We start from the raw sequence: 16,999 nt of genomic DNA, 5'->3' as shown, positions 1-16,999 counted from the left end.
CCTTGAGTGTGGGGGCTGGGTGGCACCCCATTGTTGAGCTATATTTCTTTTCGCCACCATTAGTCACAATGTCACCTAGGTCCTTCCCATCCTTCACACATCCGTAGGTTCCAACACATTCAATAAGCATCGCTTTGCCTCAAGGCGTATTTCTAGCCTCAATACTTTGCTCATAACCGTGTGGATTTATTGCCAGTATCTCCGAATTAGATCACACTCCCATATTATATGCATGAATGTTCCCTCAGATCCGCACTGACGTCTGCACGCACCCCCCTCCATCCCTCCCCATTCGGACCAGGCAGGGCCCAGTGATTTACACTCTGTGGAGAATTTTAAGCTGGACAAGTCTCAACCTGGCCGATATGGCCACTTCCTTCCTCGTCATCTAGCTCGAGACGGTCTCTCTCTCCCTCTTTGTCCTGAGTCCCTGTAGGGGTTCAACTACGTTATTAATGAACTTTTTATAAGAGAGGGACATTGCTTTAACTGGCAGGTGGCCGTCAAGCAGTCTGTCCTCGAGTGGAGTATATTCTGGGAGTGAGGAGCCTGAGGGGATGTGCGCTTGCAATGCATGGCGGACCTGAAGATATCGAAAATGTTCTGTGTTTGCTAGCTCATATTTCAGTTGTAAATAAGAAAAGGACACCACTTCACCCTTAACCCATAAATCCCCAATGGTTGAGATCCCAATAAGGTCTCACTTGCCGAATCCCTTCGACTGCCAAAGATCACCTAGGATCTCGGAGTCCCAGAGCGGCGTATCTGCCGCCAGTTTGCGTTCCCAACCAAGCGGTATGCCAGACTTGCACCGAATGCTTCATCGGCCCGGTCAGGGGGAAGCGCGTTGGTCTGGAGTACAGGGCTCTGTATTAATTCCCCATCGATCCATTGCATAGCCCGGGTCATCTAGTCTTCGGTATGTACAGTGATTGATAGCCACGAGATGTGCCGCCCAATACTATTTTCTGAGGTCGGGAGACTGATACCACCATCGTACCAGCTAAGGGTAAGTTTGTGAAGTGCTATCCTAGGCTTCCCATCCCATAACAGATCTCTCTGCATGCCCTCGATTTCTTTGAAGTAGCTTGCGGGTATCGGATCTAGGAAGTTCTGTAGCACATACAGAAAGCGAGACAGAGACATTGAGTGCGGCTCTTCCCAATAGCAAGAGAAGAAGTGCCCTCCACGCTGCAGCGTCTCGTTTCAATCTTTGTAGGGGTGGGATCAAGTTATGGTCATAACGGAGCTGGGTGTTAGACGTCACGTATATACCCAGATATTTAAAGCCTTCCGTGGTGACTTGGAGTTGGCAGCCTCTTGGGATAGCGGGCAGTCCCCATTCAGTACATGTAGAAGGTATTTGCTCCAATTAATGGAGTAGCCAGAGAATCTCCAGAAAATTGTGAATATATCCAATACTGCAATCAACGACTACTTTGGGCGTCTAAATTAAATAGGATAACATCCGCATACAGTGATATGCGGATATGGCGGAGCCCACCTCAATCCATGCCACCAGGGGTTCAAGTGCTAGCACAAAGAGAAGAGGGGAAAGGGGACACCCTTGTCTAGTGCCACGCCCTAGCTCGAAGAGCGTAGATTTTCTATTGTTCACCATGACCTGCGCCACAGGTTTGCTATAGAGAAGCCTGATCCACAGGGTAAATCCCACCCCGAATCCCATCTTCAGTTCCCCGCGCTCCCTGCTCTCCGAAAACATAGCGCTCATTCGAGGGGCCAGTTTGTCCGGTGCAAGTTTGTACAGTTTGATTGGAAGGCCGTTGGGGCCCATCGCCTTGCCCGCCTGAAGGCACCGAATCGCCGCCGCAATTTCATCATTAGTGAAGTCAGTATCCAAGAGTTCTCGCTGTTCAGGCGGTAGGAAGGGAGGGCAATATCTCTAAGTAGTGATTGGGAATCTTCTTCCGAGTGTTGGGTGTGTGTTTCGTATATGCAATTATAATGGGCTGTAAAGGTGTTAGCTATAGCTTGTGGATCTGTGAGGGACTGACCGTCCTTATTGATTATTTCCGGCACCAGTCTAGATGCCATATCCTTTTTGTCCAACCCCACCAGGGTTTCCCTGCTTTATCACCCATGTCATACACTCTGTCCGCAGACTCCCTCTCAAAAGTTTTAGCTCTCTCGTGGCTATCGCTTTATATTCGTCCCTTTTAAGCTGCAAGGCGTGTGTCTTTTCCAGTGTCACCTCCACCTCCAATCCTCTTTCGAGCCAGAGGACTGCACTCTCAACCTCCACCAGATCTTTCATTCTATCTTTCCTCTTACCCACGATTAGGAAGAAAGCCTGCCATCGGATCACTGTTTTAAATGCTTCCAACAACGTCTGGGAGGAGTCAACCATGCCTTCATTTTCTTGGAAATAGTGATCTATCGCCGATATTAGGGCCTTGCGTGTTGCAGGGCCTCGGAGGTGCCATGGGTTGATAGAGGCCACTCTGCCCACCCCCGCCACAGCGCTACATTTGTCCAGACAGGGGAGTGATCGGAAATACCTCTTGCCAGATGTCTTATTTCACGGATAGATGTGAGTTGTGTGGAGGGATGATGACATAGCCAATTCGTGAGAAACTATTATGCGCCCCGGAATAGATTGTGTGTTGGACACCGTCCAGGTGAAATGCTCTCCAGGCATCGGCCAAACTAAGTGCCTCCAGAAAGTCTGGTAGCCATCTCGCACCCGTACCAGTGACTCGTGGAGGATGCCTGTCTAACATTCCAGAGACCACTGAGTTAAAGTCTCCCCCATCAGCAGCAAACTTTCCGGCAGTGAGAGTAGCACCGACCCAAGATCCATGAATTTGCGAGCCTGCAGGCCAGGCGGGACGTAGATTGACAAGCAGGTGACTGCGCGCCTCTCCCATTGTCCCGTTATGCCTATGTAGTGCCCAAGATCGTCTGTCCTCGTTGATTGGATCATAAAAGGAAGGGAATTCCGCAGCATTATACCCACCCCACAAGAACCGGTAGTGAAACCTGCATGTTCTACTAGTTTGTACCCCCAGCTGTTGAGTGCCTTGCAAGTATTGCCCACCAGATGGGTCTCCTGGAGAAGCAACACATCCGGCGCGCTACATAGCGATTGACCTTGTCCTGCAGCCCGTTTACATTCCAGCTCAAAACCTTAAGATTGCAGTTCTCATGCATGTGTATTCAGGTAGTCCACAGCCACCATCCCCCCCCCACTTATCAACATTTTCCTGTGCTGATTCAAATCAAACAAACAAACAGCATTACCTCGAAACCAACAGCCCTCCACCCTGCCTCCCCCCCTGCTTTTTGGGCTCCAAACTGGCCCGACTTCTAACTGGCAGAGTGCCTGTCGCCCAACTGAAAACTAAAAGTAGTAATGTGGGTGTGAAAGAGCTGCTCCCCCCCCCCCCTAAACATGCAAATAACGTCTCTACTGCTCTTCAAGATGAGAAGTCCCAAATTTCTGCACCTCACCAATTACAGAAGAACCCTTCAAAACAGCGTCCCCCCCACGAACGGATACCTGCGGCCCCCGTCAACACCAGGAGCCATAGTATTGCATCGAAAGATGCATAGATCCCGGTCTGCCAGCTGTTATGTCCAGCATAGCGCTCAAGTCCGTAGAGCCGGGGTCTCGCTCCCTGGCCCCCTGCTGAGTCTAAAGCCAGTCTGATGCTGATTCCGGGGTATTGAAAAACCATGCTTTACCATCTTTCTCCACCCATAGCCGCGTGGGGATTAGCATGGCGTATTTCCATCCTCTGTCTCTAAGTGTCTTCTTTACCTCCAGGAAGGATCTGCGTTGCCGCTAGACTGCCTGCGTAAAATTTAGGAAAAAGGAGATTGTGGCATTTTCATACTTGAGTGGTGGGCTTGTCCTAGCGTTCTGGAGTATCACGTCTCTGTCGCGGTAGTTCAACACTTGTGCAAGCATTGGCCGCGGGGGAGCTCCGGGCTTTGGACACCCCTAGGGGCCCTGTGCGCCCTTTCCACCACAAAGAATTTTGACAGGCGTTTGGGCTGGAGGTGGGTGAGTATGAGGTCTTCAATGAACAGGTCAGGGGCCAGCCCCTCCGCACGCTCCGGCACCCCTCGTAGTTGTCGAGTTTACCTTCAACGAACTTGCGAAAGGATTGTAACTCACATAGCTCGATCTGCAACTGGGAGGTGTCGTCTATTAGGCTCGTAGCAGTGATCTCCAGTTGTGTGACCTTTTCATTTATCTTCGACAGGTAAGCTCGTATCAATGTGACATCCGTGGATATCACGTCCATCCTCTGCTCCAGGGACGACCTAACGCCAGAAATGGCCTCCATGACGTCCTTGAGCAAGAGTTCTGTGGGGTTATCTTCAATTCCGCTGGCCGTCTTGTCTTTGGTCAGCTGGTCCTGTCGTGAGGCCTTTGGGCAAGTGTAGCGGTCCAATTTGTTCTGCTGGACCAGTCTGGAACCTTTCAAGCCAGACATATCAGTTGGGAACAGTGCCGCCCCAGATGTTGACACAGGCAGCCTCCGTCTCGATCGCTGGCTCCTCTTAGCAGCAATTCACCAGCAGGTAGCCTGAGCCCTCTCTCGCACCCCTTAGACCAGCAGTTTCAAGGCAGTCGGGCCCCACCCGTCAGTCACAACGTGTTGGCACTATCAGTTCAGCCGGGCCTGCAGTCTGCACTTGCAGGCCTCTCTGCGCTCTTGATTCTGGCCACGGATTGGAATAGGCTTCTGGGGCTCCTTAAATTTTCAGATTCGCTCATAAGCACTTCTCCCAGCTCCATTGGTCACGCACGCTGATCGTGTGCTTTGAAGATCTCTCCAACTCCCCTGCTGCAGCTTTAAGTGGTCACTGAGAACGGGTGCTAGGTTGGGGACACTTGCCCTGATGGCTCGATTTGGCCAGATGTAACCGGCATCGAAGTGAGCCCCCCCAGGGGGTGCCAGGAGCGGCGCTAGGCTTATGGGCAGCACTGCCGTGTGAAAGGGCAGGTGTGCGCCACTGTTGTGAGCAGAGCCCAGATGACGGGGCCGACCCGGCGGTGCAAGCCCCTTTCTGCTCTCGGCCGACGCCGCCATGTGTAGTCACTGCCTCTTCAACTTCACTGCCCGGGTGCAAAGCTTGCGGAGGCCGCCGGCAGACTTTGCCGTATCTCTGGATTGTTTGGAAGCACGGCCGCGAGGAAGGCAGCGGCGGACACAGCTGAGGTTCCGGTGCAAGATTTTATGTATTGAGACCAGATTGTTATGGCGAAGGGGGTTTGTGGACGGAGCTCGTCTACCCAGTAGCCGCCATGGATTGCTGCTTGGCCTCGCCCCCCCATGAATATTTCTTAAAGCAGTGTGAATAACAACTCTTTGGAGAACTGTACCACAAACACAGAGATTTTCTTTAAGTAATAACGAACAGGATAACTGTGATTATGTTCAAGGAGGTACAGGAGAGCAAGAAGACCAGCAGAAGTAGGGTCATAAAGTCTCTTAAGGATATACAACGGTTATGTACAGTACACCAAGTAATATACATATATTAAGCTCTGTTGGGTGATTTCCAACCATATTACAAACAAACATTGAAATAGCAGATTGTAGGAATCCTGAAACCCATCCTTACCATTCTATTCAAGTAGTATTACAGAAAATTAAAGCAAAAGAACAACAAACACCATCTTTTAATGACACTGATGTTAGTAAGAACTCTTCAAGATTGGGACGTCTATTGTGTTCTCAAAAACTGTTGATCACCCAAGGAGAAACGGATATTTATATTTTCTTTCTTTTTGTTTGCATTGAGCCACCAGGATTTTTCATAACAAGAATACACATTAAAAAGTACAACTAAAAAACACTAATATTGGGATGCTGAGAATGGAAAAGAAAGGGGGCGGGAGAGTTGCTGCTTCTCTGAAAGCGGTGGTCTCGCAAGAGAGTTGGAGAGTCCCAAAAGTCCCTCTGTGGCACTTTGCAGATCGTTTTTGGTGTCCTACAATTCAATGTGTCATGACCACCTTGAATGAGACTTTGAAGTAGTGGACTTTAATCAGGACTGTTCAATCTTTCCTCTTTTTCGTTACAGTGGATTAAATTTTTTAAAGAAGATGGTCATTCCTTTTGATACATCTCTGCAACGATCTGATAGGAGAAAGAATGTTCGTTTTTTTTTCTTTTTTTCTTCTGCATGTATAAGACGTTCCGGATACCTTAACTTCAGACACTTTCTTTTGCGATAGGACGGTAACAAAGGTGCATTTGATTAGACCTGTTGGTTGCCACATGGGCATCTGCTAGATCGATATCCTTGACCTCACTGATCAGTTACAGGTTGAACCAGGCAAGTGAGAACAATCTTCTTTCTTCTCTATTTTCCAGTATGGTCAAGTAGTTCATCAATGTGGGTCAATCTTCAGACATTACAATTCAGGGTGAATGTGTCGTAGTTTCTGATTTCCTTTCTTCTCTTTATTTCCATACCTCATACACACTGTTTATAATTGATGGGGTGACATGCTGCATGATGGGAAGGAAAGATAAATTAGCCCTAGGTGTCCTGCTTCCGGTTTGCTTTTGTGGTGATGAGCTGGCTCCAATGCTGGAAGGTCACACCAGCATCCAATAGCTACATTGTCTTTATGAATGTTACTTCTCTTAGGGCGTAGTGCATGGCCGTCCTGCTAGCTCTGAGACTAATGGCTTCATTGACACACGCTGCTTTCAGGGCACCTGATGTGGTTGAGATAGGAAATGTTGCAGCTTTGTCTAGAACTTTCTTAGTGCTCTTCTGGCTGCCTAAGCCCCAGAGTATTGCTCCATACGTTGCTATGGTAGATATTGACCATTTCTTAAAATAATCCACTCTATGAACTGTCACTTTTTTCAGATACTCCACTTTGCTTGGGTTGGTTAAAAATGTCAGCCTGTTTTATGGTTGGGCTACAGTAAAGGGACACAGGAGACGGTGGTGAAGAGTGTACTTCAGCCTTTACTGCACATGAAGGGAGGCATTCATGGTATTATACAGGTTTATATTATGCATGTGTACACCTCCACTGGATAGCACTGAAATGCTGTGGTCATCAGAGGAAATAGGCAGGGATGAATCAAGAGATACTGACAAGATGTATAGAATGCACACATCAAACTGATTCAATCCAATGATCTGTACCACGCCTACCCCCAAACTATGCATGATCCACAGTAAGCACTCGGGCATACCTCCCTAGACACAGGATGGATGAAGTAGTCTTTTTCCATATGGACTCGAGTTCCACTATATACGAGTTCTACACTTCTATGCACAGAGATCACTGAAATGTGTGCCTGTCCCTCCGACTAAGCTCGGTCTGCTTGGTTTTTACACTTAATGGAAGCAAACTAAGAGCATATGTTTAAGAAATTGGCTTCTTTAATGGGCTAACACTGTCTAGCCTTTGTCTTGGAATTTAACCACTGGTCAGAGAGGAAGATTGTCATCTTGAAATGGATTAACGGTTGAAAGTGCAACCCTGAGGGAACAGATTTTCCAGTCTGGTGGATCAGACGCAGCTCTGGCATGGGATGCAATTCTTGTGGCCCGTGCCAGAAATACAGATGTTAGATCCCCGTGAATATTTATCATATAGGACGGCAAGTGGTGGAACTTGGCGGATGTGCTGGGTTTTGTCCTTTTTTGACAGCGAAAGTGTGGCACCGAAATAAATGTTAGGGCCTGGATTGTCCTTTTTAAAGAAAGAAATTATTGTGCTCGCTTTCTGAGGGTATTTGGAATAATGGAATAAACCCTCGAGGTGGGGGGTGGTGGTAAAGTGGTGGGTCCCTGATCACTATACATAGCCGGAGGATGCGGCCTGTTCACCAGAACTAAGTTTACTGTCTGGAGGAAATGTAATGGGGACTTGTTTTGCAATTGTTTCAACCGAAATAAATGATGTTGAGTGTGCGAATGATACACTGAAAGTTGATATATGGGGAGAAGGCACAAAAGTATTATGAGTCTTGATGTTTTGGTAATGTTTCTTCATGACAAATCAATGAAACATTTAAAACACCCAAAGAATGCCCTGAGAGCAAATGGTGTGCAAAGAAAAAAACAATATTTAACTTATTCACAGCAAAAAACAAATGCCCTTAAATTAGAACAAAACAACGGCTTCCTACTTTTATTTTGACTTCTTTATCATGGAATGCTCATAATGGCATGAACTTCAAGCACACGTTTTTTTCAAAGGATGAGAAATATACATGATATCTGAACATAACTGCACGTATTGCTTTTTCTCTTAATTAAGGGGTGAGTTGCTCGGGTACAGTACACAAGTCGAGGCTATCATTATTTTGCTTTTATTCTTGACCTTTCAAAAAATGATCTTATCTGTTGCCACTTGTGTTTCTTTCTGGAAGGGTGCATTTTTACATATATTTGACAGAAGGATCTTAGTTGCAAGACCCACTGGTCTGATGTAATGGCCCTCCATGACTGCAGACAAGACGACATCTTTACTCCAACTGGCTGTCCATGTAAGAGGGAGCTAGAGAGGCTTTGAGAAAAGGAGGAGGGTTTCTAGACTTGTCTGCCTTTTCCTTTAACTCTACCCCTGTCCTGTCACAGACATGAGTTCGGCAGTTGGACAGGCTGGTAGAGCTGTGGCTGGTGAAAGGCAAACCCCTTGGAGAAGACACACAACGTAAAAGACTGTATGTAGTCTCGTACTGGGCACTGCAGCCCCAAAGATTGGGCAGTAGTCCTACTCGCCTTGAACCTGTCCAAGACAGTCAGCTTGGTCTCGAAACAGGTAAGCCCTGTAAAAACTGTCAAATATCACTTTCACATCACTGGAGAAGCATGCGGGCCTCCTGGATGCTATGAAAGAATCCACGGCTCTGGACATATAGTGTACTCTGCCCAGCACCACCCTGATGATATGCCCAGGAGTTTTCAGTCCACCCATCACCACCTTCACAAAATGGTCTTTCAGGTGATCCAGTAAACATGATACCACCATATGTGCACAGTCGGCTGAGGAATGTGGTAAGAGCAAGACAGGATCCCTGGACCCAGCCTATAATCCATGGTATTGAGTCATTTCATGGCTCAAGAGATAATTTGGCCCGGCCGCCTTATTGGGTGAAGTTAGACCTCATTAAATGGTAAAAGCATTTCCGATGCTGATGAAGTGGGTTGCAGGACCTCTGTAAATATGTTGGATCGGATCTTGACTGGTTATATGGGAAGTTCCAATACTTCTGCTGCCTCCCATATGACAGCCAAGAAGAAAATCACTTTCAGTGGGGCCGGCCCTGCAAGACACTCCAGTTCCATCTCAGGGGGTGTGTTCAGCCAACAAGCATTCTGCAAAGTCAGGAAATCAGCAGTCTGAAGATAGAAGGGGCAGCAAACGATCATCATCCCTATGGCTCTGCTTCAAGTATCTGGAAGTGATCTGAATCCGATTTAAAAATATTGTTTGAACTTTACAGATAGATTGGGCACAGTGTGGGTCCAGGGTGAGATTCTTCTCTGTACCAGGCCTCTCCTGCTGGCTTCTGGACCCCACTCTGCATGCGACCGGCCACAGACATACATGGTGGTGCTTGAGCAGGTACAGGAGCCAGTGGCTGCGGTACTGGAGATGGCATCTAAATCAGCCCTGTTGGTGAGGGTTTTAAGGCCAGAAAGGTTTCAGCTGATGGCAGAGGCATACCATGATGGTGCAGAGGTCCGGTTGTGGCACCTAGGTGGTCCTACGATGCACAGAAGCGCAAAAAGTTAACTGATGCTTACCAGAACAATGCCATCATGGCCTGGAGGAACTGTGCCAGATTGGCGTCAGAATCTCTGGGCAAACTGGCACAGGCTCTGGTGCTAAGAATAGCAAAGCTGGTGGTGTGCCCAGATGGAATACCCTTGCTCACTTTGCCACTGGATTCAAGCTAGCCTGGCTGATGACTGTAGTTACCCTGAAACCGGTCCCAGGTTGCTTGTTTCCGGTTCAGGGAAGACCTGGCTTGGCAGTTCGGGGGACTGTTCCCATGAGGCACAGGGTCAAAACTGATTTGCATATAGCTCGGTCTGAACTGAGGTGGCGAAGTGAGCTAAAGAACGATGATGGATTCAACCCAGATCTGTGACTGGGAGTGAGTGTCTGGAAAGTTTCAGCGCTCCATCCATTATCATCTTGTGTTTGCTTTGTCGACCCTAGGTTGGCAGGGTATGCACAGAAGTGGGTCCCTTGCTCACTTTGCCACTAGATTCAAGCTAGCCTGGCTGATGAGGGGTGTTACCCAGAAACTGTTCCTAGGATGCTTGTTGTAGCTAGGTCAGAACTGAGGTGCCAAAGTGAGCTAAAGAACGATGATAGATTCAACCCATATCTGTGACTGGGGGTGAGTGTCTGAAAAGTTTCAGCGCTCTGTCCCTCATCTCCTTGTGTTTGCTTTTTTTGCCCTAAGTTGGCAGGGTATGCCCAGACGTGGTTCCCTTGTTCACTTTGCCACTGGATTCAATCTAGCCTGGCTGGAATGATCCAATGAGGCACAGGGTCAAGACTGATTTGCATATAGCTGGGTTTGAACTGAGGTGGCGAAGTGAGCTAATGATTGATGATGGATTCAATCCAAATCTGGGACTGGGGGTGAGTGTCTGAAAAGTGTCAGCGTTCCGTCCATCATCTTCTATTGTTTGTTTGGTATTGACCCTACAGCCAAAAGGGGGCAGGCCTGGAAAGGGCATAGCATTCTGTGCCGGGGTCAATGGCGCTGCTGGAAGAGGTTTCTCGGGTGGAGCTATGTTCTCAAGTTCCGGCTCAGAGGACACTGCCTTAGGCATAGAGCAATGAGGAGTTCTTCCTCAGGACATTTAGCAACCACATATGTCATTTAGGGGTTGCCAGGGGTCTAAGCTGCAACCCCTGCCATGCCCTTTGCTACCCCTGGCACTGCCTTTGCAACCTCAATGTCCTAAAGTCAGTAGAAGGAAAAAGAAAAATGTAAACAGGGCTCTCATGGGCCATGTTTACTTTCAGAAGCTTGCAGTTACCACAGCCATCTGACTGTTTAACTAATAAATGTGTTTAGGATTAGAACACAGGTTACACAAACAAAATGTCAGCAAAAAGGTGTCTCCACGTCTGTGAGCATGTAAGGGGAAAAGGAAAATCAGCGCAGGAGAAACAAGAATGAAGACAGAAGAGAATGAGAGAGGAGAGAGAGACTAGTGGAAGCAGATAGAATATAGGAAGAAGACACTGTAGAGTGGCAGATCAGTGACAGACAAAACAGCTGTTTTTGTATTTTATGTGTGAGAGGGAGAGATAATAAAGAGACAGCTAACATAGAAGAAAACAATATAAGAACGTTAAAACGCCGCGCATGTGAGAAAGGTTGGCACACGAGAAAATGAGAAAGACATAGTAAGTGCGACAGAAAAGGTTTTAGACAAGTGTAAGAAAAAAGTGACAAGGAGACAAAGGGCTGAGAGAGACAGCTAAGAAACAGCAGATAGCTCAGAAAGAGATATCGGAGAGAGGGGGAGACTAGGGTGAGAGTGGTGATGAAGAGGCAGCTTGGTGTGAGAGATAATTCAAATAAAGGCGGGGGAGGCTGTTGAAAAAGAGGAGCTATAAAGAAACTAACGAGAAACAGAGTAAGACAGTGGGGAAAGCGGTGATAAAGAGGCGGACAAGTAAGAGACTGTGACAGCTGAGAAAGGTGGGGAGATAGGGGAGAAGTGATAAAAAGGCAGGCGGAAAACAGATGGAGTGGGACATAGGTGGGAGACAGGTGATAGAGGCTATGAAAAGACAGTTGAGAAAGGTTATATAATTTCACTTCCTGTATGTCACTAACGATAGTCACTAACGCTACCCCTGATATTTTCGTGAACTAACGTCTATGCAAACAAAATATTTGGGCGTCATTGCTTCCCATTCTCCTCCTCTTCATCTTCGGCTTCATTCTCTTCACCTTGGAGGACGACAAGGAACTGGACTTCGAGGTTGACCTCGACTGTAACCGTCATCGTGCCTGACACTTATCGCATATGCAGACCATAAATGGATGGGCCACTTTAACGATATTTAAGTGCATAAGGCTGCAATTGTCGCACAACTCTGTATCATGCTTTGGCCTCTCAAACTACAGGCAGACCTTTTTGAGGGTTGGCTATGGACATCTGATTTTTCTGGGAAGATATTTCTCAACACTGCACAGATGGTACGTTTGAAAAATGTTGAGAAATGTGAAGAAATCACAGAGAGTAGATCCAATCTGAGTTAAAGGGTGCGGAAAAAAGGAACCAACGGTGTGTAGCTATATGGCTATATCGATGTCACACCTGTGCCACTTTTAATGCAGAGATGGAGCCAATGCCACAAGCTGGGAGAGGAGATTTGTGATGAAAGTTTCTGGATCCAGTCTAACACCTGGGGATATTCAGAAGGCAATTAATCGGCATGTAGATGTTTACATCCGAAACTAGGTTCACATGGTTTAAAAGGGCAAGTGGGCCTGGATTACAGCAAGGAGAAGATAGGATAGATAGGAGAGGTGGAGGAAGGAGTCCAAAAGAAGAAAGCCAAGTAAAACAGAGAGGGTAGGGGTAGATTAGCAGTGGGGAGCAACACATGCATGTATCAAGTTCCTTTATCACAACACCTCCAATTGCATCTCAAAATATGTATCAATGCAGAACAGAGTCTAAGATGATTTGAGCAGAATCATTAAGCCTAGTGCCCCACTTGTAAGAAAATCCCCAACTCTGACAGTGCACTGAGGCCTGCTAACCAGACATCAGTGCCAGTGCTCTAACCCCTAAATAAATATATGTTGAATTGGCTATCCCTAAATGGCAGAATCTGACTTACTTATAAGTCCCCAGTACATGCTACAAATGGTACCCAGGGCATATAGGACAAAGTCCCCACCACCCACCCCCCCAAGGCTGCAGTGCTGGTTGTGCTACCCTGTTTGTGACAAAGTACAAAATGGATCCTTGCCTGCCGCTGCAGCTTGGAAGAGCAGTTTTAAACTGATAGTTCGGCTTTGCCATTTAAACCGATGGCAACTCTGTCCTGGGGAGTGGGGTTTGGGGAGTTTTTTCAACAGTTATGTTGGGGGGAAGCAACTGCAACGATGTGGGCAGCAACTGGTTGCTATTGAATTGGTACAGTAATGATTACCATGGGGACGTTACCTAATTTGAAATGCCTAACATGGAATGTCCGGGGACTGCGAACAATGGTCAAACGCCACAAGGTGCATGCTTATCTGGTGAGGCGGGGTGTCCAGATTGCAATGTTACAGGAAACTCACTTAACTAAGCAAGAATGCATTGCACTACAGAAGAGGTGGCGGGGTCAGGTATTTGGAACCACTTATTCAGCGTTTGCTAGAGGGGTGCTGATATGGGTAAGGGCAGGCATACCGTTCCAGGTTACGAATCAGTTGGTGGACCCTGAGGGTAGATATGTGGTGGTGGAGGGGAGGTTATATGGCAGAGAAGTGGTTTTATGCAGTGTATACGCCCCAAATGTTGATCAGGCTCACTTTTTTGATGGCCTTACAAGCTCACTGGCCTATTTCCTGGCAGGCCCCATAATCCTAGGAGGTGACTTCAACTCGATTACTAATGTGGCGCTTGATAGGTCACACCCACCGCTGGCTGATTCCCCGGTACGCAGGTTAGCCACACATAGGAAGGATTGGCAAGAGAGGTGGGGATTGCTAGATGTATGGAGGGAGCAGCATCCTGATAGTAGGGATTATTCTTTTTTTTCGGCTCTCCATGCGTTACACGTCAGGATAGACTCGGTCTTGTGTAGTAGCTCCCTGGCTGCCATGGTCACCCACACGGAATACCTGACCAGGACCATCTCAGATCATAATCCCTTGTTGGTCTTAGTGCAGTGGCAACGTGCGAGATCAGCGGTTCCAACATGGCGGCTCCGGCCTGACACCTTCGAGGATTCGGTGTTTAGTGACACGGTTCAACAGGGCGTAGAACACTACTTTGAGGAAAACGAGGGTTCAGCCAATACCAGATCCACAGAATGGGATGCGATGAAAGTGGTGGTGAGAGGAGTATGCATGGGCAGGTTCTCGAATGCACGAACGTCAGTTTTGAATGCACTTGCAAAAGCGGAGGAGGTATTAAGGGACTTGGAACGGCGTAGGCCTGAACGACCGGACTTACAAGACCGGTTATTAGAGGCTAAAGAGGTAGTGGCGACCGAAACGGAACGGCTGCGGAGTTATGATTATAAGCAATACGCCATTAAAGCGCATGCCGAGAGGGATAAAGTGGGTACGCTGCTTGCCAGGATTGCCAACCCGGAAATTAGAGGCTGTCCAATTATGAGCATAAAAACTAATTCAGGGGAGATGGTTTATTCGCAGGCGGCGGTGATGGCGCGTTTTCGGTCTTATTACGCGAAGTTGTATGAATGCCACTTAGAGGTGGAGGCCTCGGAAATCAGAGCATACCTGGACTCGGTACTGCTCCCAGTGCTGGATGACGAAGATGCGAAGGAGTTGGGAGGGCCTATAACGCTAACAGAAATTAGAGTGGCCATTAAACAAATGGCAAGGAACAAAACGCCTGGGGTAGATGGCCTGCCGATCGAATTTTATCAGAAATACGTGGATATTTTGGCGCCCAGACTATTGGTGGTATATGCGGAGGCTGGAAGATTGGGGCACCTGCCCAGATCAATGAGGGAGGCACTGGTAGTACCGCTGCTGAAACCCGGTAGAGAGGCATCTGATGTAACGTCCTATAGGCCTTTGTGCATGCTGACGGTGGACTATAAGATATTGAGCCGTATCCTAGCCACCAGATTAGCTCCACACATGACCAGACTGGTGCACGGGGACCAAGCAGGGTTCATTCCTACTAGGAACACGACGCTAAACATACGCCGACTAATCAGGATATTGGACGGTGCTGCGGACACTGATGAAAGACCGGCGGTCTTATCAGTTGATATTGAAAAAGCTTTTGATAGCCTTGAATGGGATGAGGTACTGGGGAAGTTTGGTATAGGTGAGGGGTTTGGTAGATGGACGAGAGTGTTGTACTCATCGGCCACGGCAAGGGTGCGCCTGGGCTCCGTTGCATCTTCGGATTATCCGGTTCGTAGAGGGACGAGACAGGGGTGTTCGTTGTCCCCACTGCTGTTTGCACTGGCAGTGGAACCATTAGCAGCACGGGCTAGGTCGGGAGCCATGTATCAGGGGATCGAACAGGGTGGGCAATCACACTACATATCTCTGTATGCAGACGATTTGTTGTTATACCTGGCAGATGTGGAACAGGCTCTAGCGGAGGCGATGGACATGTTGTCCAGGTTTGGTCAGTTGTCGGGACTTAAGGTGAATTGGAATAAAACTTGTATCTTTCCGCTTAGGGCGGACACTCAGTGTCCCCCTCGTGAGTTGGGTGTGATCTGGGAGCCATCTTGCTTCAACTATCTGGGAGTCCGCATCTATCATGAGGTCGCGCATCTGTTGGAGGGTAACATAGGGCGTTGTATACGTGCGCTGAGAGGTTGTATATCCTTCTGGGCCTCTCTCCCTTTGTCATTGTTGGGCCGAGTGGCACTACTGAAAATGGTGGCGCTCCCGAGGTTGCTCTATTACTTCCGCACACTGCCCATCTGGATCCCTCAGCGGATCTTTAAAGAACTAAGGATGTTGACAACGGACTTCCTTTGGGGTCATGGACGACGCAGAGTAGCATTGAATACCTTGCTTAGACCCAAGCTCGAAGGGGGGATGGCAGTCCCCGATTTTGAGCTGTACTATTTGGCGGCGCAGCTTCAAATATTCACACAACACGTGGCCAGGGAATTCAGAGGGCCGGAACACGAAAGAGGGACTGGTATACAACGTCACGTCCTGGCCTACATAGTTATGCAACAGAAACTAGAGTTAAGGGGCCTTACTGTAGAAGAAAAGACGATCAGGTTGTGTTGGCACAGGAGTTTGAAGAGGACAAAGAAGTCCCGGCCTTATGCCCCAGAGATACCACTGGGAATGTTGACTGCGCTGCCACATGGAGGTGATTGGTCTCCGCTGTCGGAATGGGAGGAGTTAGGTTTACAGATGGTGGGAGATCTGTATGTGGATGGAATGTTGGTCCCCTTTCAGACGTTGCAGGAACAGTTTGGTCTACCGGACGGGAGCTTCCTTTTGCATGCGGCAGTGGTGGCGGCGATACAGAAACACTGGAAAGGAGGGCTCCTCGAGCCAGAAACGACCATGGCCTGCCAATATGTAGTGATGGCCGCGGGTACGTTTAAAGCGGTGACCTGCCTACATAACAGGATGCTACATGAGGGATTGGAGCCGCTTCTGGTGCTGAAATCGAAATGGGAGGAGAGTATAGGTAGGCCCATTCCGGACACGGTGTGGGGACATATTCTGAAGCGAACATGGAAGGGGACAAGGAATGCACGTTTTCAACAGGTACACTTTTACATCCTACACAGGGCTTACCTGACCCCGGAAAAGATCAAAAGGTACTTCCGGGTACATGAAGCACTGTGCCCGAGGTGCCTGGCGCCAGAGGTTGACATAGATCACCTGTTGTGGGGTTGTCCAAAGTTGGGGACGTATTGGCTGGAAGTGGGGGAACTCTTGAATGTGGTGACTGATCGGGAGGTGGACTTTGACATGGCGGCGTGTCTATTGCTCTGGTTTCCGCACACAAAGAACACAAAAGTAACAAGCAAATTCATTGATCTGGGGCTCATATTGGCACAAAGAGAAATTACTTGGCACTGGAAGTCTAAGGAGGGACCGTCGGTGAGGAGATGGGTGAATGAACTGCTGAAATGGTCTGAATGTGAGAGTGTGCTCCGGATGAGACAGGCTGTCAGGATTGATAATGACAAGAGCTTGGAAATGTCAAGGGCGTGGGAGACGATAGTCCAGGCGTTGCGTGACTACATGGTGGAGGACGAAGAATAGACAAATTGTATACCTGGGGCTCCATGAGGCTTAAAAGAGCAACGGCACCACTC

At 48.2% G+C, this 16,999-nt stretch overlaps 1 protein-coding gene across 8 annotated transcripts in view; it reads right to left on the bottom strand.

The window, feature by feature from the left end:
- Positions 1-16,999, bottom strand: part of PTPN3 (protein tyrosine phosphatase non-receptor type 3) — a 1,864,164-nt gene that overhangs the window by 1,243,209 nt on the left and 603,956 nt on the right. The window lies entirely within an intron of this gene.

The sequence above is a fragment of the Lissotriton vulgaris genome, chromosome 4_1 (assembly GCF_964263255.1).
Source record: "Lissotriton vulgaris chromosome 4_1, aLisVul1.2, whole genome shotgun sequence".
NCBI classification, from domain to species: Eukaryota; Metazoa; Chordata; class Amphibia; order Caudata; family Salamandridae; genus Lissotriton; species Lissotriton vulgaris.
This window is presented reverse-complemented; position numbering and strand designations above follow the sequence as displayed.